At 36.2% G+C, this 22,595-nt stretch overlaps 1 protein-coding gene across 12 annotated transcripts in view; it reads right to left on the bottom strand.

The window, feature by feature from the left end:
* raph1b (Ras association (RalGDS/AF-6) and pleckstrin homology domains 1b) overlaps window positions 1–22,595 on the bottom strand; it is a 78,000-nt gene that overhangs the window by 33,349 nt on the left and 22,056 nt on the right.

Genomic DNA, 22,595 nt, shown 5'->3' with positions numbered 1-22,595 from the left:
CAAAGAGCATAAATAAAAAGAGAGGAAAGGAGAGGGAAAAGTGTGGGACAAAAGGAGATTTGGCAGAATTATGGAAGAGCAGAAAATGAAAGGGAGATGGAGAAAGAGTGCAGAGGGAAATTAGAGAGGTGTGTTATCTTGGTACCCTGTTGCTTAACAGCTGCTGACTTCCATTAAGCTGCGTTAAGCTCTTTCTGTCTCACACACAAGAGGACTCAAAACTTTGACATTAAACGCATTCCTCTTATTTTACCAAGCACTTCTTACATTCTATTGAATTCATGCCTTTTATATTTTGGAGGGGTGACTGCTAAAGAGAGAAAAAAAAAAAACTATCGGAACTATAATGTATCTATAAAATGATACAAATGTGTATTTTTGACATTCTGAATTTCACAAACTATTTTCTTTATTACATTAGCTTAAGTAACTTTTAAGGAATGTGGCATATGCATTTAAAGGCGTGTAAGTACAGAAAACAAAAACCTCAAGTACTGAAATACTTTGTTATGCTGGGCAATGTTACAGCAATATTAAAAATTACAGCATTATTATAAATAATATATATATATACACACACACACACACACACACACACACACACACACACACACACACACACACACACACACACACACACACACACACACACACACACACACACACACACACACACACACACACACACACACACACACACACAAAAGCTTATGTTACAGGGGTATATTTATGGCTAGAGTATGTGTATGGGTCAAAACTTTAATGATTTAGATTTTTAAGAAAAAAAAATATGAATCTGATTATACTTTTATGCCAAAAAACATCAAAATTTATGCAACTTCCATGAAAATATGTTGTAAACTTTTTATTGTAAATATGCAAAACTCAATTTTTGATTGGTCGTGCATCATTCATCCAGTGACAAATAAGTAAGGTATTTTTTACTTTAATACAGATGATGTAAATGTACTTTATACATCACTGATAGTAAAGTCTACAATGCATATGACCACTTTTGTGGATTCAAGTTTTCTATATCCTTACAAGTACAGCTGTTTTATTTGTGTGCCAAATATTGCTCTTGAGAAATGTTGTTTATTACCCATGATGTTGAAAAAGACATTGTGATGTTTTATTTCTCACCGATTAATATTGCGCTATAAATATAATTTCTAAAGGCACCTCATAACTCAGTTTAGAAAGCATTCAGAATTTTACAGTGATTATGATGATTTTGTGGGCAGCACGGTGGCAAAGCGTGTAGCACAACTGCCTCACAGCAAGAAGGTCGCTGGTTCGAGCCCCAGCTGGGTCAGTTGGCATTTCTGTATTGAGTTTGCATGTTCTCTCAGTGCTCGCGTGGGTTTCCCCTGGGTGTGGTGGAAGGGCATCTGCTGCGTAAAACATATGCTGGATAAGTTGGGGGTTCATTCCGCTGTGGCGACCCTGGATTAATAATGGGACTAAGCTGAAAAGAATATGAATGAATGAATAAATGATGATGATTTTGTAGGCGAGTAAATGTGCATAAGCATAAATTAATACAAAAGAACAAACATATGAATGAAATAAACAGTGCTTTATGGTTTTCTGGAGTCTAACAGTATTTCTGCTAAAATTTAAATAATCAAAATGTAAAACAACACTGTATACAGTAGTCAACATTTGAAGCAGACATAAGTTTGCATTAAAGTTTTCTAAAACTAAAATTTGAAAACCGTTCTAGTCTAAAGAATTTTGACAAACATTTTGATCCGCTTCAAATGTTGAATCTCAATTATGGAAATAATTAAAAACAATTCATCTTTGTTAAAACAAACAAAAATAAAATGTTAGGGCCCAAATGGTTCAAATCATACATAAATCGCAGATATTATGAAGATCTTTCACTCTTTTAGGGTTAAACTTTGTTCTGAACTGTGCTTTCTGGTTAATTATCATCCCGACTTGACACTGCAAATCCTGCGCTGTTACTATTCCAGTTTCGTACAATGCGGTATCAATGCTGCACTCTCAGAAATAAAGGTACAAAATCTGTCACTGGGGCCACTGGAGTGAACAAAAGTACCTTTAGGGTTCGCTTTTGTTTTGTACCTTTTGAGGTACTGTGAGGTACACATTTGTACTTTTTAGATGTTAATATGTACCTTTAAAGACTTGTTAGGAACAAAAATGTACCGCCCCAGTAACAGATTTGTACCTTTATTTCTGGTATGTTACGAACGATATATTGTGCTCAGAAACCCTAATTTATGACCCTGTGGCCTGTGCACATACCATTATATAAAATAACACAAGTTTTTAAAAAATGATCTCATAATTCACTGCGAGTACAAATTAAACAGAAAGATCACAGAGTTCTGTTCGAATGAGTGAAAAAGAGAAGGAGGAATTGAGGGAAAGACAGGAAATGTCCAGGATGTACAGAATTCCTCATTTCCCAAGCGAGCTGTTCAGTGAAGGCTCCCACCACCCTACAGCAGCTGTTCTCTGACTGAAACACATGTCCTCCTATGACATCATGACTGGCTAAGAAAAAAAAATGGTTGAACAGCCTACCACCCTTTTCCATGTGCACAGTCTGACAGTATCAAGCAAATGAGCGTGCGCACACACACGCGCACGCGCACACGTACACACACACACACACACCTAAAAAACAGCAATAAGAAACACTACAGCTGTCGCTCTTAACTCCCTGACCTCTTGCACAAACACACACAAGCACAAGTGTGCTTAACTACACAAATAAACACATCCACACACACACACACACACACACACACACACACACAAAACGACATGTGCGCTAATGTTATTACTTGGCCCTACCCAAACACAAGACATATGGCAAAAGACACAAAACACAGGCTTCAGAGTGCCATTTAAATGCAATAAATCACTTTCCAGCAGATGCCAACCTTTAAATTAACTTAACATAAAATGAGAAATGTTTGTGAATTTGAGTGCGTTTGTGCACTTGTCCTTTGGCTCTGAACACACACTGATGTAAAAACAACAAAACAGACTTGGGTCAGGAGGACAGACAGAATCCAAATAACCTCTTTCCTGTGGATGCGTTTATAGATACACTCACTGAGAATCATAATCCCAATCCTCAGCTAGACGTAAAAAAAACAATAAGTAAACAAAAGAAAACTACATATTGCATGAAGTAAATACCTCTTATTTTTCATGATCATTACCTAGTATGGAATTAATTATGATAACTGTTTTATGTCATTTCTTGTGAAAATGTTATGAATCTCATTAGGTTTTAGGGATTTTCTATTAAGAGTTTAAAATAAATTTACACACACATTCATTCATTTTTCTTTGACTTAGTCCTTTATTTATCAGGGATTGCCACAGCAGAATGAACCACCAACTATTCCAGCAGATGTTTTACGCAGCGGATACCCTTCCAGCCACAACCCAGAACTGGGAAACAATACTCTTACATTCACACACTAAGGTCAATTTAGATTGTGTTTTGACTGTGGGGAAAAGTGAAGCACCCAAAGGCAACTAGTGGTGTAACGAGTCACAAATCTCACGGTTCGGAACGCACATGAAAGAACACATATGAGCAAAAATGAAAAATATACAAATATATTGTGAATTTGAGGATTTCCAAGTCAAGATTCATTTTAAATTATATCTTTTATACTAAAAACAAAGGTTGTCTGCATTGAGAGTTAAAATGTTCTGGATCCGATGTTGTTTAATATGTTTGACACATTTTAAGCATAAAATTGGACATCTGTGTACTTTCACAATAAATTGAGCATAATAAAAAAGGACAATCCCTTCAACTCCACTTTAAAAAAAAGCTAGATTTTTCCTTATTTTAACATTCTACTACTTTCTCCAAACAAACATGAACGCAGCAGATACAAAGTCAGGTTTTTAACTGACTTCATTTAAAGAACCAATAGTTTCACACACAGCCCTTTTAACAACACTTGTCCATTTACGAACACATCAGTCATTACATTACCAAAGTACTACCTGTGACCTTTGAACGCGTCACATTGAGACATTGAAAGAATATGTTACTGTGCTGCCATACAAATGCCTGATTGTAATCTGCAAGGGCAGCAATGAATGGATGTTTCACTAAAAGAGGTTAACATTTGGGTGGGTAGAATGCAGTGAGTATTTTTAGCTGTGCTTTCTACATATCTATTCTTAGATATGTAGAAAGCAATATCTACATATCTACTCAGTTCTCGTAATGTGTTACGCAAGGTTGGCATGCAAGGAAAAAAAGTGTGCTTAAATCATAAAAAAACATTTATGGTTTATTGTAAAAAAAAGTATAACTGTAAAATGTTTTTGGAAAATAACGGCATTTCTACAGTTCTGTCTGCAAATAAAAGCCCTCGTACAGCCTCTTCACCCTTCACACATGTGCAGAGCTCAAGATAAACCTTTTTGCTTGGTAGCACCGGTGCTCCTAACTTTAAAAATATAGGCGCATCAGCAAAAATCTAGTCGCACCCACCAATTATAAGTTTTATACAATCAAAGTCTATTTATTGCTTATGAAATCAACAGTAATCAAACTAACAAGCAAAAAATATATATGCAAGCGTGAGGAAAATATGTCTCAACGAAACCCCATTATCACAAGAAAATAGATTTTTATAACAGAACTGAGTGACCAAAAGATACATGGAGCGCACACTGGCCTTGCACGCACTGCTTGACATGAATGAATCTTAACAATTTAACTATGCTGTTCTCACGGGTGTCTGATATTGCACTGATGCTTTTAAATTATATAGTACCTTATTATATGCTTTTAAATTATATAGTACCGTCATGTTAATAGCAATACCGGACTTTTCATATCGATATTAGTTTACGCAGTGCAAGCCCGTTTGCGATGGTGTACGTGGTGTTAAATTTGACATATAGCTCCCATTTGCACGGCGGACAGCATCTGGCGATTATATGAAGGATTAAACAGAAGCTCTCGTGCTAGATGTGGCCAACAGTTACCTGAAAATTCCATCCCACAGACTTTTCATAGCGGACTTGAAGCCAACGGAAGTCTTTTATCCACTCTTCGAAAAAGTGTAGATGGTGGATTAACATTCAACACATGATCACTAGAAAGATGTGTCATTATTTGTTACTTTAGATGGTTTCAAAAACAAAATCTGTTAGTGTTATCATCATTCTCATCTTCAGCGCTTTACAATTTTTCGCGGTAGTAGCTCTCTCTGTCATCCAAAACCAGAAGGCATTGACTGAGTGATTGACAGCTGATATTTCAGTGCTAGAGCAGTGGGCCAATAAGAAGAGAAAGTGGGGCAAGGCGGGGCAAGCATTACGGACTTGGCTTTGTTTACTGCAGCAAGTTGACATGACAACTGTTTTAAACCATTCCTGAGCGCTGCGTTTCAAGTGCAGAGATGCACTCTGCGTGAATATCTCCCAAATCCGCGCATGTGGTGAACATTTTGCAGTAAAAACTGGTCGCACAAATGCTCCCAAAAATATTTTTAAGTCGCATAGATAAAATTTTGGCCGCGCAAGTGTCCAAAATAGTCGCAATTTCGAGGGCTATCCAATTGGCGGCCCACATGCTGAACTAGGCCCCCAAGGCAATTTGTTCTGGCCCTCCAAATAGTGTAACCAAAACATCAAAAATAAACTTCAGTCGAAAAACAGCTGCTATAGTTATGAAGTGACATGCATCTGTTCTATACAACACGAGCTGCAGAGGCTGCGCAGAGCGCGAGTCACCATAAGCAAGTGGCACGGGCAGCCGAAAACGTTTGGATATGTTTGTAGAAAAGGCCTTTTGTACTATACATTGATATTGTCAATAGGGATGCAACAATTAGCCGATTACACTATTAACTGCGCTTTAATTCGTCACAGTTGTTTAATTGTAAAGGCTTCTAAGCGGCATTTCTGTTGCACAGAACAAAACCAAACTGCTGCAATTAAACAAAGTTAAGCCAAGTTGCCAACTGTGTGCTAGTTTAAAGTTCCAAGTATTTACACATAGGCTAATACACACACACAACGGATTAGCTACAACAGCGGCCAATCCTATATCACGTCTTTTCCGCTAGCAAGTTTGTTATTTCTAAAGTAAGAATATATATATAATTAAAAAATACATAATTTATGATATATAATTACATAAAAATATAGAATTTTATAATACATAATTTTTGAAAAAAGCCTATTGCACTGATATCATGTAGTTTCAAAATACAATATGTAAACATTTTAATGTAGAAAAAGCCAATGTGGGTGTCTTAAGGAAAAACACATCATATGGGCTCTTATATGCAGTTGTTTTATCACTCATATAGCAAGTCATATCTCTCTGGCCCTTCGTTTGGGATGCTTTTCATGAAGCGGCCCCCATGACAAACTAATTGAATAGCTCTGCTCTATATTTGACAAATATTGCTGTTGTTGGACAACATAAAGCAAGGCCCTCACTGCACAAAAGCTGCACCTTCAGCAAACCTCCTAATTCCTGCAGCACGAGGACTATATGATTGTTTATGAGCGTCAAAAGTGGCTGATCTGTTCGGCGAAATATTTGACTGAGTGTCACTGCATCTCAAACAATTAAAGCGATAAAGAAATCTCCACTGCGCTTACTAAGAAGCCCATCATTAATGACGTCAGCATGCCCAGGCCCGAATATAATGCGAGTGCGGGCTGTCGGGGGAGACGGGAGGGAGGACAAGTCTGCTTTGGCCCAGTTAAAGGCAACTGTAAATAGTGTGAGTACGCCCTTAGAGGGAGAAAAACTCAGTGTTTTCTAAACGTAATTTTCAAACTACAGCTGAACAAATCATTAAATCAGGTAAGTGTCATTCTAAGTCAATTTTTCTCTTTTGTGTTTTGTAGTGCTGTATTTATACGACAGAAACTGGTAGTGTTTGCTTTGGTGATATCCTGATTGCAACAGAGAAATACTGAAAAATTTCTGTAGATTGATGGTGTTTCATGCCGTTCAGCCTAATAATCTTGAAATGTGAGCAAAAATGACCTTAAATTATAAAAAAAAAACATTTATTTCTTATTGTAAAAAAATATATATTTAAACTATCAAAATATTTTTTGAAAATAAATGTATCTCTATGACTGGCCATTACAGACACATGCAAACCTTTTAATGAAGTTTCTTTGCCTCACCAAGTATGCCTTTATTTAATCTAATAGAAAAAAAAATTATCATTTAAAATAACTGTCTTCTGTTTTAATATATTTAAAAATGTCATTTATTCCTGTGACTTTAAAGCAAAAGTTTCAACATCACTACTGTAGTCACATGATACTTTAGAAATCATTTTAACATGCTGATCTGCTGTTCAAGAAACTGCTGTTTAAAAATTGTTATCAATATTTAGTATTAGTTTATTATTTCTACAGGATTCTTTGATGATTAGAAAGATACAAACACACACAGACAAACATTTACTAGCTAATTAATTTGTTTTTATTTTGTGGCCAGGCTATATAATATTAAAAAGCCAACCAATATAAAAAGACTGTTTAGACCTGATGAAAAAGTATTAATTTTAGTTTCTGATTATTAACTACAAGAAGTAAAAAAAATCAATCAACTGGAGCTGAAGACACTTTAAAATCCATCAGTGTACAGCAGACAGCTGAACACAGCTCACACTCCAGACAGAAATAGCTTATTGTGTGTGCTGAGCAATTGTGAAGCTACAAAAATATGCTCAATTAAAACATTAGATGCTTGTCTGTTTTTCTGTGTGTGTGTGTGCGTGTGATGCCAGACAGTCTCTGGGGGATAATTGCACATGACAGCATTCCTGAAGCACAGTAGGCACAGATCAGCTCTAAGGAAATCTAGTTTAAAGGAGTAGTATACCCTAGAATTAAACTGCCCCAATTTATATGTATAAGGTACACGGTTTCACAAAACTGGCCAAGAACAAGACCATAAAAAAAGTATTCAATAAAGAACATAACTAAGTCTTAGGTTTTTTGGAATCGGAATGACAGTAGAGTTTGTTAACGCCACTATTTTTTTGATGAACCATCCCTTCAAGAAGGACTCGCCTAATAACAGTCTTTTTCGCTTCAGTGCCAGCCAGTATTACTACATCTGTATCTTGTGTAACAAACAGCCGTGAGAGATAGAATTTGTCACACAACATTACATCTGAATTCTTGCTTATAAATAAATTACAGAAAGCAACATTTGAAGTCAGTTTAATAATTTCTTTACTTCTATGTTTTTTTAAAAGGCTGTTGGAATTATTGATTCTGATTGTCTTGAATCTGTGCAATAAAACTTTTTAAATATATTTTTAAATTTGTTTTTAAGGGATCAACAAACTAACAAACAAGCTATGCTCAAATATATTTATTAAGTAGCAGCTACAATGTGCTATGAGCTATTACATATGCCCATGTCATGTACACACGCAATCTTTCTCGTGCGCTCATTCTGTCTTTCTGTCTACTTGTGACTGATTTAAAACAGGGAGATCTAACATGTAGTAACTAACAAAAAATCATTCAAATATTGGACTACAAAGAGCAATACAAGTTTGAAAATGTCTATAACCTGAAAATGACCATGGAATAATTGGGATAAGCAATGGCCTGCTATGTGTTACAGGATTTGCTGCACAGCAAGCAACTGATTATCCATTAAAGTTGGTTTATACTTCTGTGTTGAGTAATCGTCGTGACCCACAGAATATGCCTAGTGCGTAGTCTTGCATTTATACTTCTGTGTGCTATTCATGTCGCTCTGCAATAACACTTCTGAAATGCTAGCTGGCAGTGAGGTGTTTATGTTCCTCTATCGAGTATCTTCACTGGTGTTTAGATTTTTTTGAACGCTATCTTAACCCTTTAACTACCCCACCAAGTTTGGATTGCATTTCTTAACTCCTTATGTCGCTAGTTAACACACCCAATAAATTTTTTTTTTAAACACATCCAATAATTTCTAAAATAATACAAATGGTTGATATGTCAGTTTATGGTAAAAGTACTTATACATATACTATGAACAATCTGAAAATATGAAGTCTAAGACCAATTTATTTAAAAAGATATTGAAAAACAGGTGACGCAGTGGCACAGTGGGTAGCACGTTCGCCTCACAGCAAGAAGGTTGGTGGTTCGAGCCTCGGCTGGGTCAGTTAGCGTTTCTGTCTGGAGTTTGTATGTTCTCCCCGTGTTCGTGTGGGTCTTCATAATGCCTAGTTCACACTAGAGGATTTTAAGCCTGATTTGAGTCCGATTTGGAAGTTAACGAGCTCGTGTGGGTGCACGGCGCTCGCCGCTCTTTATGTGCGAACTCGCTGACGCGTCGCCGACACCTCGCAGACGGAAATCCAACATTCAGCATGCTAAATATTCCAGAGCAGTCGGCCGACTCAACCCCACGTGTGGTCAGATGTAGTGACGAGCTACAGCCAATGAGAGAGCAGATCAGCATGAGCTGAATGCCTGTGTGTTCAGGAGCTCAGCAGAAACATCTGTGATTGGTCAGAATGGGCATCGGTGCACTCGCTTCATTCTGCGTTAGTACAGACATGAGAGGAGGCTATATTAACAGTGGAACTAGAATTCTGTAACTATTAAAATTACCATACTGCTCATTCTGACCATTCTCATATGAAATGCCATATTGTCACAACATATTTACATTCAAAGCTATTACTGAGATATTAAAATTAAGCTTTGAATGTCTGGCATCATATTTAATGACACTATTACCCTAAAAATATAATATTTTTTTGGTAATACAGCCTATAAATATGTAGTTAAGATTCTAAAACACTTAAAGGTCTTGGCTTTCATTTACACTTTCAAACAGGAGCTATTACACAGCACAGAATATGCTGTTTTGAAAGATATCTGAAGTAAATTGATGTTTTTGCCATCAGAAAGTTTTTTTTTATGTTAGCAGGAAGTTGCCAGGCAAGAAAATGCACACATATTTAAAGTCACAGTGAAAAGTATTAGACATGCATGCAGTCATTTTGACCAATATGGTAATTTAAGGTAGAAATGCTCAGTTCTTTACTGTTTTGTAATAAAAAAAATAACAATGTCAGAAAGAAATACACTGATAGTTAGAAAAGGGCAGGGTGTTATAAATATGTTAGTTTTATTTCAAAGAGTTATAAAATTACAAAAATTAAAAACTCTCTGTGTATCTATCCACTGGAACCTTGCAGATGAGTGATTAATCCGCTCATAAATCAGCTGATTTGACGATGTTTTTAAATGCTTTCTCCAAAGCTTGAAACGCTGTCAGTGATGTCATCAGCACACAAGCAGCCAATAGTGTTCAGCTTTTTCTGACGACTCCTCCCTCAAATTTTCATTGTCTGTGGTTTGGTAGCTTGAATGAGCTGATGGGGAATGAGATGTTGTCAGATCATGTAGTGTGTGACCCCTCTCTTGTGGATCGTTCACGGAGTGTTGCGTAGTGTAAACACCACAGAGATTAAAAGACACAAAGTCAAGTCATGTAGTGTGAACAGCACAGCGATCTGCTGATGTTTAAAATCCTGTAGTGTGAACTAGGCTTTAGGTGCTCTGGTTTCCCTCACAAGTCCAGACACATGCAGTACAAGTAAATTGGGTAAGCTAAATTGTCTGTCATGTATGTGTGTGAATGAGTGTGTATGGCTGTTTCCCAGTGATGGGTTGCAGCTGGAAGGGCACCCGCTGCATAAAACATGTGCTGGGTTAGTTGGCGGTTCATTCCGCTGTGGCGACCCCAAATTAATAAAGGGAATAAGCCGAAAAGAAAATTAATGAATTAATGAAAAAAAACATTTTTGAATACTAAATCTTTATTTTCATGAAGAATGCCATGAAATATTTCAGATTCTCATTTAGCATGCTTTGTTGTTGTTATTATTTTAACAATAAAACCAAAATCAAGTGTAGCAGTGCAACAGAATTACTTTAACAGTCATTATATAAAACAGTAAAAACATGGTCAACTGTTTGGTAGAGGTTCAGTCAAAGGCTAAATGTATAGGTAGCTAAAACTCGCTCATTCTGAGGTGAAAACAAAAGTTGCCATCTGGAGCTCCTACACAGGACTGCAAACAAGTTTGCGGGACTCTCACCCCGCCCACACTCGTCAGCGATATCAAGCCGACCAATCAAAGACTTTATGCTACATGTCGTTGCGATGTGTAGTTACATTTTTTGAGAGGTACACATCAGCGTTGGTATCAGCCACGGTGAGGGGTCTGTGACAGCATGTAGGCTGCACTGGAGTATCTGTGTTATGCAATTCCATACATCTTGCCATGAAAAAAAAGTTCTCACCAAAATAACCAAAGTTTCACTGTACTGTAAAAAGACTCAAAAATGTCAGTGTTTTCAAACAATTATAGTTGATTTACCAAAGTCACACAAGTGCCAACTTCACATATGTCACATCCATAACAGAGAGGTGTCACATCTATAACAAAGGTTTTTCTTCATAAATGCAAAAATGTCAAATAAAATAAAATCAATAATTTTTGTTCTACAGTGAGCCAACTCTTATTCTTTTGATTAGCACTATTTGATTTGGGTTGTGCAGATTAATTTGCAGAATTTCTACAATGTACATTGCGCACCGTAAATGAGCTAACTTTTTACGTCACACCAATAACACATTTTTATTGTCCTCATTTAAAATCCAAAAAACTTCTGTTATATCGTTCCTACGGTATTTGTACTTTTTAATATGTTTTTTAACGACTATTTTATTTTGTTTTTTAGGGCAACAGTATCTCCAGTAAAAACGGACCCTCCACATCAAAAGTTACTGTTTCAAAATATTTTAAATGTTTTTAAAAAATAAACTATGTTCAATTGGGAAAAAAGTTGTTGTTTTTTACCAAGACATTTCAAAAGAACATATTTTAGAACAGTAATCACAATATTGTGAAACCAAGATTTTTTTTATCCAAGGTTTTCATACAGTAACAATCTTATATCATCCCATGCCTAGATGGATGTTTTTCTGACCCAATAACTCCGTGTTTAGTTGTTTTTGAAACTATAAACAGATGTTTCAATATAATGTTAACATACTTTCTCTATTAATTTATGTTTTGAATTTTTATTGTCACATCCATATATTTTTACTTAGAGCAGAATTTCCTTGCTTCCTTCACTTCCCACAATTTCTCTGTATAAGGACCTTTTCGAACCGTTGAAAGCAGAGGGACAACCGGAGAGGGCACTTCTAAATATATCTGCAGTGCAAACACAGAGTTCACTTTGTATTGAAATTAAACTGAACACTGACTCACTTGAACAACTGATCAAAACAGCCCTGAGCCAAATGTCGGCTACCATGAACTGCCAACTCAGGGTCTACACTGTTATTCTGAGGATGCTTCTTCATACAGCAACAACTATACTGATTCTGGAGGAAGGTGTGAACATATTTCATAATGCATTCACACATTAATAAAACATCTCTAAAACATGATCTACATTTGGCAGCTGTCAATCCTTGTTCTGCTTGCATTTCTCAGTTAACTTCACATAGTCACATCCTAAATAAATTATTCCTTTTTTTAAGCAACAGATCTATTTATTTATTTTATTTTGAGGGAAAGAGAAGGATAAAGGCACATGAAGATGAAAAACCAGTATAAGTGGAAGACGTGGTGTTTTAAGACATTTTTATTAGGGTGTGGGCTGATTCACACTAAGAACTTGACGTCATTTCCTTTGGCTATCCAAAAGACACACAAAGCACACACCCGTACACATGTAGCCAGCGGCCCAATGAAAGGGCTTCTTTCATAGAAAAGCCACACAAGTGCGAAGTTCGCCAGGGAAAAGGTGTGTCACTTTTCCGTAGTCTGACCTTCACTCGGTCTGATACACTGATCAAAAATATCCAAGAAACAAGGATAATCTGAAACAAACTTTATCAACAGAAAAAACATAAGCCTGTGCCAATATTGCAGGAACACCAGTTCAAGGAAGAAGGCAGTCTCCTACTTGTGGTTGAAAACACTGCGCACATTAAACACTTCTTTATGGTGAAATGATAAAGATTATTTACCAGATTTCACAAACAATCCTAACTAAAAGATCCAATGTCTCTTACATACACATGTAGTGCTTATTAAATGTTAAAAGGAAGTTCAAGTCTAATATTTACAAGATTTTCAGCAAAGAGGTTTGGGAAATATGCTAATTTAGGGATGAAACAAGAGTATTTGCTTCATCAAGTGCAAATTAACCAAATACTGACCTAAGAGGATGTAACAGAATAACATTTTTTTGCTTTTACCAAAGCTTCAGTAGGCTTGGAAAGTTGCACACAAGTCTTGAAGGACTGAAGGACTACTTAGACGGTTGGGTCAATCAATGAATGTATGTAAATCTTTTTTTATTACATGAGCAAGCAATGGATTATAAACTACAACCAGCAGTACTCAAATATATGATCTCAATATGTCAGCTCCCATGAGGCAACTTGCTCATTTGAAACACTTTTCATCATCCTTCATCAGAGCTCTCGATATTTTTAAAACAGAGAGTCTGCCTAGTGATTGCTTTGTGATGATGAGTTCAGGACCTTTAAAAGGGTAGTCCAGCGTGTGTTTTTAAGGCTTGGTTGTGTTTATAAAATGCAAAGCAATGTGTGCTCATGCTTTATTTGTAAATTAATCACGTTACTTTTTCATATATCTTATTTTGATTTTATACTGCTACTCAGCTAACTTGAAAACAACTGTCATATTTCTTAGTTCCTCCGAAAGGCCCGACCTCAAGATGCTCTGATTGGTCAGCTAACATAATGTGCTGTGATTCTCGGATGAGCTCCACGTCACCAGGAAAAGCGTCACGGCCCTAACGCTCACACTTTTGCACTGTGTAATGTTGTCAGTCAGTTTACAGTAGCTGTTAGCCACAGCAGTTTAAGCCTGAATCAGACAGAAAATGAAGAGAACACAGCTGGACCTCACGTCTTCTCTCTAAAATAAAACAAGTGTCTTTCGTATATATTAAGAAAATAAGCAAGTGTAAGTAATATATATTTTTAACATATCTTGTGCAAGTTTATCATTTAAGATGTCTAACGCAGGAAAATCGGCTGCATAGAGAGACACTGCACAAGCTGCTAAAGATTTAGGGTATTTACAGGGGTTTGATGGATAAATATGAATTTGTAGCTAAATTGTTAACGGTCCCAAATATTCCAGTTGTTTACATCCTTTGTTACGTCCTTGCTACAACATACCGTTAACGCTAGAAACTGTCCCTGTAATCATTTGTAACAAATAAAAATACTAAAAGGTTGTGCCTCACAATCCACAGCTTCTGCTTTAATGGTTGGAGCTGCTCCTTCTTTGAGGAGTTTTTAGCCAAATTCAGTACAGAACTGAGAGACTTTGGAAGCCGTCCTGTCAAATGCTAGAGCTATATCTTTTTTAATTCTCTGGAACATAATTACCATTAAATTGTAAGCACTTCTCTCTTTGTGTCATGTCCTTTGGAAGCCCAAATACAGAAACAGAACAAGCACAGTAGAAAAGCAGCATTTGGATGGCATTTTAGCTTTTTCTGCTATAACATTACATTGCCTCTGGCCACACCCCTTTGCTGCGTGAGGGTGTATGCCTGTGGTGAATGCACAAAACCTTAATTGTTGTGATCTTACTAGCCGGGATGTATTTTTTTGTAGAACCCAAACTTTGTTTGCTGTAGGCTTTTCTAAGCTAACTGTAAAAGCCAACGTCTTCCTTTGCATTGAACTTTGAGTTTATTGCAATCAGAGATGTTGTTTATGTTCACACATCTACATTACACATCAACTAAAGTTTAAAATATGATATCGTAGTGGACCTCACCTTTAACAATTTAGATTGGCCTTTAAATTTTTTTTTTTTGTGAATATAAAAGTAGATTAAAGCGGTTCCATGAACTGTTTCCTCCAGATGTTTTACTCAGCTGTGCCTTTTTCCAAATGTATCACCACATCCTGCTTAAAACAAAACTAAATGCACATGGTTATGGATATGCCGTCTGTCGGGTGTCCCTCCTCTCTTTGCTTTATGCATTTGTGTAAGAGTTTGAGCTTCAAGGCAAGATGAGCAAGCAATCCACTTCACTGGGGTCCCAGGTGGTCTTGAAATGTGAAGCCTGAGGCACAGACAAAGTACCACTGCACTGTGAAACAGCACTGCAGATAATGCAGTTGCCATGCATAAAAAAGAACCTGCAAAACTGCAGACCAAGAAGACTGTCACACAAGAAGATGTTGACATTTTAAGAATAAAAATGGATGAATGCAGATTTAAGCTTTTGAGTGTCAATGATGCCATGTTGCTAGAACCAATTATTTTAAAAGACAGTGGTCCCTCATTAATTAGGGGAGTTACATTCTAAAAATAGCCTGCAATAAGTGTAATTTGCAAAGAAGTCAGCTTTATTTTTTTATACAATTATTATAGATGTTGTAAGGCTGTAATATCCCTCACTACACTATTTTCTCAGACAGGCATTAACACTTTCACACTTTTCTGCCTTGTTTAAACACTCAGGTAACTTCTACCTTCCTTTAGCATGTCCAAAAGTCCAACTTTTGATTAGCATCTTTCTCAGCCTTTTGAGTGCTACCTCGGGTTTCTAGGGGAGAAAACTTGCAAACATACAGTACAGCACTTCAGAGTCTTACTGCTAGAGTTAAACATGTATGTCAAGTTGACCAGCTGAATGCATTTTGTACTCTACAGGAGACAAGGCACGGAATGGATTGATTAACAATGGTCTACAGCCAATCAGGATGCAGAACACAATGCGCTGTAAAAAAATCAGGTCAAATTGCACTAACAAAGCTGCAAAACTGCGAGACCATGAAAGGTGAACCGCGTTATGGTGACTGGTGAGGGACCACTGTACTGTCAAATTGAGTAGTTTTTATTAAGCCATGTTATTATTTACCTTGTCATTTGTTAGTATGTTTTAAGTGCTTAAGTTGATAATTAGATTTTTTATAGAACTGTTTTGTTCCCCACTCTAAAATTGCCATAAAATCCATAAAGTAAAAAACAGCTTCTTCCCGCAGGCCTTCAACATCAACTTAGGGAACTGAAACCCCTTTCAACTCCTCAGCACTGCACTTGAACAATTATAGAGAGGATCTCTGACCTCCTGTATTCCATGGTATAATTACTGCATGTATCTGCATCCCAACATGCACATTATGCCCACTAGTCTGTGCGACTGTCACTCAAGAGTGGCATTAAGGTTGGGCTTTTGGGACTTCGAATTGCAGTGAAGTATATTTGTTTAATTGATTGCATATTTGTTGACATTTAGGTCAGAGTGGTGCTGCATAGAGTTCATAAGCCCCAATAATATGGCATAACTGAACTTCGCAAAGATTGAACTGCGTACAGATTTGATAAGCCCCAATAACAGGCATAACTGAACTCTGCAAAGATTGAACAATTACCATTTATCTCCAATAACTAACTTAGTCCAATAAAGGCAGACAAAGACAAAAACGTCCGACAAGTCATCAATACCTTTACATACATTTAAAGCCTAAACAGAGTATATACAGGAATCAGAGAGTAAAAAGCAAACAAAGCAGCATGATGTCAAATCTAGGAGGATTTCATTGACTATATAAAACTACACAGAATGCTGCTATTCACAGATTTATTTCAGGCAAACTTTATCATACTACAATACAATGCATAAACAAAAATTTTATAAAATTTAATTGTAAAAAAAAAAAGTAAAGAAAATCTTGAATAAAATATACACCGATGACATGCAAAAATCTGAAACGCACTCCAAAAAATTACCATTTGTATTGGCAACTACGTTTATACTATATTTTTTTCTGAAGCATATTGGGGACTTGGACTAATATTGACAAAACCCTCCCCTGTCTTGTCCTCCATAAGCCTAGAACCACCTTAGCCAACAATGTAATACAGTGCTTCCCACACACAGACTTAACTTGGGCGGGCTGCCCAGGTATATAAATAACAGCACAGGTATATTTCGTGAAACTTTTTTTTTACTATTATTATCATCCTTTTACCATTTCAAGTAGTGGAAAATCTCTCCATTACCCGTTTCATACTACTCGTTCTGTGTGCACACTGTCAATGCACCGAGAGTCTCACATGCTATGCAGAACCCACAGAGACCCGCACCTTCTTGTGTCCGGCAAGGGTTTCTATATCTACTAAAATGTCCGGGAATTGATTTTTATTTTGTTTCCTAGACTATTGTTAATTTAATGCACACAGCCGCAAGAGCGAGAACTACGTTAAATATATATATATATTTTATCTAAACGACACAGAAAAAAACTTTACTAAATACTACGAGAGGAGTAATAACATCCAAATTGGCTGCAGAATAGTTAGATACAGTTAGTACACCTTTAAGGCTTTATACTTCTGCGTCAAGCGTACGCATATGCTACGGCGCAGCCTACGCTTTGACGCATAGCCCTACGTCGTGGCCGTCGGCGTCGCTGATGCACACCTCCCAAATGTAACTTCTTGTCGAAACGACACATAGCGCAAGCTCTGTGATTAGTCGGCTTGGTAGTGCTTTCGAGTCTGGGCAAGACCGAGAGCCGCGCAAGCCCGATGATGCGATTGTTTACAAGTGTGGAGTCCTGTGAAGGAGCTCCGGATAGAACATATTTTTTTGTGTTTACCCCATGGTTAAAGTCGTTGTACGTCCACCAATTCCTGCCTCAAAATGAGCGAGTTTGAACCATTTGTACATTAAGGAAGCGTTCAGAAAAAACAAAACACCAGTGAAGAAACTTGACACAGAGGAACATTAACATCTCACTGCCAACTAACGTTTGGAAGTTTTTATTGCAGAACAACAGAAACAGCACGCAGAAGTAAAAATGTACAGCTACGCGCGTTGCATGCGCCGTGGGTCACCCTGATCACTTGGCGAAGAAGTATGAACCAGGCTTTAGAACTGGTTAATCAACTCATTCGTCTGATTTAAATCTATATGTTTTATTCTTGTAAATACTATAATTATTATAAGATATTTTGTTTTATTTATTTTTTCTGTTATTTATTTCTCATTTACTGTATATTTTACTAATTTGATTATATCAATGTTACATATTTTATACATTTAAAATGCTTTGGCAATACTGTACAAAATGTAATGCCAATAAAGCAACCTGAACATGAATGAGAGACAGAGAGAAGCAGATTTGACCTTTCAGTGGGTGCACATGGGTCCTGAATAGCATACAAAGAGTGTGTGTGTGTATATATATATACCCCTTTATATATATATATAAAGGGGTGTTCAATCCAGCTATCATCGCAAGTATATTTCAAACCTGTGGGAAGCACTGCAATATATTTATCTTTCATATCCATTATATGATACAAAACATATCACTTCGCATTATTTACACTATAAATCTGAGGCATTAAAAACTCAAAATTTGGTGATTCTTAATTAGAATATTGCAGAAATGATTAAAAATTACATATGCATATAAGTTTTTTTTTTTTTTAAATAACTTTTTTCTTATATGACTCGTCCATCTGCGTAAAGGCTCTTCAAATACCAATTTCCTTACATGAAATATTCTCTAAAACTGATTCCGTGGACAAATTTACTCTTTTTTGCACTTCATGTGTAGCATTGGCCAACTGTTAACTCTGAGAGCCTGCTGCAAGTCAGTGGTGTACACACAGACATGACAGAAGACTACATGTCTCTGGCAGCTGGGAATGGCACGTTCATCCGAAAATGGCATGTCCCCAAAAACAAACGGGTTGCTGAGAGTTGGGCGGCATACTGTCGCACCCAATGTCAGCTCATGACCTCTAACTCGGCAGCTGTATTGGTTACAGTGTTGAAAAGGAGGCGCCCTTGGACTGCAAGTAGAAGTGAAGCAGTTGGAAGCTACTTGTTAAACTTGTGAGCAATGGTAATCCAAAACATGTCAACCCAGTTTATTTTGACACTGAAGGTGAGTTAGAATCTAGAGCCAGGTCACCTGAGAGCCTCGTGTCACAGAGTCTGACTCAGACAGGACATTCTGTAGCTTATTTTTAAACGTGTCTAAAAATCCATTTACAAGAGTTGTAGACTGTGGTGAGGGAATTTGTAACTGTTATAACTGAATTGTTGTAAAATGATGAATTGGGCTCCAACATTTAATTGAAAACAAAATCAATAATTGTTGACAATGAAATACATTGTCACTAGCTATGTTTCCATCTAAAAATGCAAATTAACTTTATGTGCAAAACTGCATTATCTTATAAAAGATGTGCGAATAAAGCAGCGTTTCCATCCAAAGAGTCAAAATGAACAAAATCGTCATTTCCTGATTAACTGGAGCCAAATATCAACAATAAAATTGAATTTGCTGCGGTAGGAGAAGTTGTGTCAATCTTTTTTTTATTTAATAGATGACTTGTGCATCATAAGGCAATCCTGACTAACAGTGAATGCACAGTGACCATTACAGGTGTGAGACGCAAAGCACAGACAGTTTTGATTCTGGCGGTAATTAATAATATAATAAGATTAATACTGAAATGGTTAAGGCATTTTAGAATGTAAAACATCTTAAATGTTGTTGGTCAATGTGCTCAGTCTGCTGATTTATCCATTTGCACAGACTTTTTTCATCACATGATCTCTTATAACAAAGTCACGTGATTTTTTTTTTTTAAATAAAAGTGTTTTCATTGTATTTTATTGCACATCTTTTCTTATGGAATAAAAAGTTTATCCTACTCTGTTATGTGCATGTTTTATGTGCATTTTCAAAATTTATGCGCATCTTGCCATTTCCATTAAACGTTTTTTTTTATGCGCATATCCAAAATGCACATAAAAATAGGTGGATGGAAACATAGCTAATGAATGCCGTTATCAGAGTGACGTACAAGATACATATAGTAGCCACTCACAAAATCTATTCATCTACGATATTGATATTATCTGGATATATCTTGATATTATCGATTCATCTATGTTGAGCTGATCTGACACAATCTACATTCTACAAGCGATATAGAAATAAAGATGAATTGAATTGAATTATATATTAATTTCATTATTGTCTTATTCGGTCTCTCTTACGCATGTTTGGACTAGGCATGGGACGGAAATAGTTTTCAAGATATACCGCAGTTTGCAAAAGTCAAGGTTTTAAAACCACCAAAATTTTCTGCTATACCTTTCCTAGGGTATGTGTAAGATTTTTTATTTGTGTTTTTTTTTAGAACAACAGTATCTTCAGCTAAATAAAAAATATCCAATGATTCTATTTTAAAATGTGATAAATTTGTGTTTTTAAAAAAGAAGTCAACGATTCATTTGAAGTATTTAGCCTGACATGTTTACAGCTCCAAAATATTTTAAATGTTAATTAAAATAAAATATATTGTGTTCAAAGAGGGGAAAAAATGTCTTTTTACCCAGACATTTAAAAAGAATATATTTTAGAGCAGTAATCACAATACAGTGAAAACGTGATATTTTATCCAAGGTTATAGTCAGAATCTTATACCAGCCTATGCCTAGTTCGGACATTTCGGCCTTTTAAAATTTTTGTTCAAAAACCATGCCATTAAATAAATGTCGCTACTTTAGAATAGCTTAAATTAAACGGTTTAAATAGAGACACCACATATTTAAAATCAGCAAACAGCAGAAGTAGAATACTACAATGAGTCAATTTTGTGGTTTTGCTAATAATGCTACGTTTGTGCAATGACTGAAGTTTAGTTCTTCTACCTCTGTTTCACAAAGAAAAATTTGTTGTTTATTTATGACTTTGATATTTCAACAAATTCTGAAAAGGATGAAAAACTATTGTAGAACAATAACAACAAATCTTGTTTAAATAATATTCTTATAATTTTGGTGTCTATGTTGCATTTAGACATCTTAAGTTTTACAAATGTAATGCCAGCAGGAGCACTCAACCTCAGTCTGTGTGGATCCTAATGCCCCAGTTTATTGATGGAGACTTTATACTGCTCAGTGAGCACCGTCTTTCAGATGAGACATTAAACCGAGATGGAAGTTAAAAATCCCAGGATGTCTTTCGAAAAAGAGTAAGAGTTTAACCACAGCACCCTGGATAAATTTGTTCCATGGCCTGTCCATCATGGCCTCCCAGCCATCCCCATATCATAATTGGCTTCCTCATTCTGTTTCCTCTCTACCTATCAGCAAGTGTGTGGTTTGGTACAATATGGCTGCCCTTGTGTCTTCCAGATGGATGCTGCACACTGGTGATGGATGACGAGATTCCCCCCAATGTGTAAATCGCTTTAAGTGTCCAGAAAAGCACTATATAAATGTAAGGAAATATTATTAGTATTAAATGTCACACATTGCATATAACTTATCACAAATTATGTGTATAACACCTTGAGTGTATGAATCATAATTACAATCTTTTATTGTTTATATTGGGCAGATTTCTTCTTCTTCTTCCTCTTCTTCTTCTTTTTCTTCTTCTTCTTCTTTTTATTATTTATTAACATCATTAGTTTTAAGGGAAGTTGTGCTACAATAACCTACAGCCTAGATATACAAATAACACAAATGCTACAGTTCTTTTTATGTTTCTGATTTCTTAAGATAAAAATTTGGTTGTAGTTTCAGATATGTAAAGTGTAAGAAGCAAAACATTAGTAATTTTTTATATTGTTATTATTATTATTTTTTAGTACAGTTAGCGGTGGAGCCAGAGTGGCAATTGCAGATTAGGAAGGAAAGTGGAGACTAAATAGTTGAGTTTTTAGTTGTTTCTTGAAGACAGCGAGTGACTTAGGGAGTTCATTCCAGAAGAGTGAGCAGATAAGAAGGAGCAAAGCCAGAAGTCGCTTTGCAAGCAAACATCAGAGCTTTGAATTTGATGTGAGCGGCAACTGGCAGCCAGTGCAAACGGATGAGCAGCGGAGTGACATGTGCTTTTTTAGGTTCATTAAAGACCACTCGTGCTGCTATTAATGAGTAGCAGAGAATTTTAATAGATGTATAACTGTTATATAGCTGTTATATAACAAATACTACAAATATTTATAAAAAAATAATAATAATAAGTTTTATTCACAACTAAACATTAAGATAATTCAAAAATATGGTAAAACCTTAAAGATTACATTAAAGATGTTAGGAAAAGTTTTTTTTGCTTAGTTATAAAGACAGGTCCACATGTTATGCGACCTAAAAAAGTACTTTCTATTTAAATCCCCTCTCTTGACTGAATTAAGTGGAACAAGGTATTCAGTCTTTATGAAGAGTAACAACACATTTCAGCAGCAGCACAGCAAATACAACCATGAATCTTTACAGTAAATGCCAACCTACACAAACACTGCAATCTGATTTCAGAAAATATTCCAGTTCATTCAGCATGTTAAACATGGAGCTCTCTGGAGCTTCCAAGGCTTCAAATGGTTGCACTCATTACTGGCATTACTTCCAAAATCCCAGCTGGCATGTCCGATTGCTAAAGCTTCAATCAAAAGTCTCCCAAACTTCCATAATTCTTTCCAAACTCACTTCCTTTCCTTTCTTCTTCTCATTTCTGCACT

This window comes from Danio rerio, chromosome 1, assembly GCF_052040795.2.
Source record: "Danio rerio strain M-AB ecotype USA chromosome 1, GRCz13ab, whole genome shotgun sequence".
In the NCBI taxonomy this organism is placed as follows: domain Eukaryota; kingdom Metazoa; phylum Chordata; class Actinopteri; order Cypriniformes; family Danionidae; genus Danio; species Danio rerio.
This window is presented reverse-complemented; position numbering and strand designations above follow the sequence as displayed.